This window comes from Microtus ochrogaster, linkage group LG8, assembly GCF_000317375.1.
Source record: "Microtus ochrogaster isolate Prairie Vole_2 linkage group LG8, MicOch1.0, whole genome shotgun sequence".
NCBI classification, from domain to species: Eukaryota; Metazoa; Chordata; class Mammalia; order Rodentia; family Cricetidae; genus Microtus; species Microtus ochrogaster.
In genome coordinates, this window is record NC_022033.1 from 23,113,132 (window position 1) to 23,114,716 (window position 1,585).

The 1,585-nt window shown below is 52.9% G+C and overlaps 1 protein-coding gene across 1 annotated transcript in view; it reads right to left on the reverse strand.

The window, feature by feature from the left end:
• The window catches only part of Itch (itchy E3 ubiquitin protein ligase), an 88,171-nt gene extending 87,721 nt beyond the window's left edge, over positions 1-450 (reverse strand). The window contains exon 1 of the mRNA XM_005363088.3: positions 360-450. The gene's annotated coding sequence lies outside the window, so the exon portion shown is untranslated. The remainder of the gene's footprint in view (positions 1-359) is intronic.
• Positions 451-1,585: the final 1,135 nt, after the last annotated feature.

Here is a 1,585-nt window from a genome sequence, read left to right on the forward strand (position 1 = left end):
TAGGCCGGGCCGCGGGAGAGGAGCCCCCCGGCGCGGCAGCGGGGTGCGGGGCCGGACCCTGCCCACGTCCGCCGCGGCTCGGCTCTCTCACAAGTTGGGGTTCGAGCGGCCGCCGTCTCGGGACGTCCAGGCCAGACACTAGCAGCTCGCCTCGCCCCGCTGACCCACCAGCCGCCCGGCTCGGGCCACAAGCCGGAGCTCCGGGCGCCCCCCGCGGACACCGGCTGCGGGAAGAGCAGCCTCGGCTCTGGGTCCCGACTCGCGCACCGCACCCTGCTATCCCTCGCACTCCCCGCGCCTTTTCACCCAAGCTCCCTCCTAATCACAGAACTGCTCCCAGTCCGCCCGCGGGTGTTTACCGGGACTCGGGGCGGCGACGACTCCTCGGTCCCTCCACTAAGATGGCAGCCGGTCCCGAGCCCCGACTACAGCGATTAGAGCGAGTTCGCATCCAGTGCGCAGGCGCGTCCCCTCAGGCGCAGTCGGGACTACAGGTTCCAGCAGGCCTTGCGCGCCAGCCCGCTATTTCGTTTACCTCACCTCCAGGTGAAGCCGATCCAGCCTTATTCTCTATATCTCCAAGACTTTTTTATATTCTTCCTTCTTTTTCCTCCCGTCTTCCTTTTTCTTTCCTCCCTTCTTTTCTGAACACTTCTCACCAACCCCCACCCCTCGCTAGAACCCCTAAAGACTGTTACCAAACTCTAGTGTGCCTTCGAATCACTTCAACAGCTTTTAAAAACAGATTGCTGAGCCCCCCACCGCCAGTTTCTAACTCCGAAAATCTGGGATGGGGTGGGGAGTGTTTTATAATTTTCATGTTTAACAAGCGCTCTAGTGATACTACTGACAGCAGGAAGCACAATTTGGGAATCGCTATGCCGGTTCAGTCCTTCTGGTTACACTGATTGGGCTCAGATTCTCCTTACTCCACCTTTTGATAGGGCGTTCTTAGGACGGTGACAGCTTGATAGTGCCAACGCGGCAGGAGTTCTAAAAAATGAAAAATATACTTTTTAATCCTTACCCCAGAACTATGAGGAAAATGCAATTTGTTACCTTTTCAGATACTTAAATTAAGCTGCAGGTAGGATAAGAAACCCAGGCAAGAGCATCTTGCCTGCCGGGCGGTGGTGGCGCACGCCTTTAATCCCAGCACTCGGGAGGCAGAGGCAGGCGGATCTCTGTGAGTTCGAGACCAGCCTGGTCTACAAGAGCTAGTTCCAGGACAGGCTCCAAAACCACAGAGAAACCCTGTCTCAAAAAACCAAAAAAAAAAAAAAAAAAAAAAAAAAAAAAAAAAAGAGCATCTTGCCTATTCTCAACCTCCCTCAGACACGTATGAGAGAATTAATAGGCTGAGCAAACAGTCAGAGGCACTACTTAGGCACTTGGTGATTATCCATTTTTGCTACTATTTTTATAGCCTGTTTCCTCCTGAGGAAACCAGCTAGGAAGTCACTTATGCTTTTGGAGTACCTTTGAGACTACCATATTCTGCTTTATGTGCTAGGAGAGTTATTATAAAATAAAGATTATAGGCTATAAAGATGGCTCAGTAGGTAAGAGCATTTGCCTTGCAAGC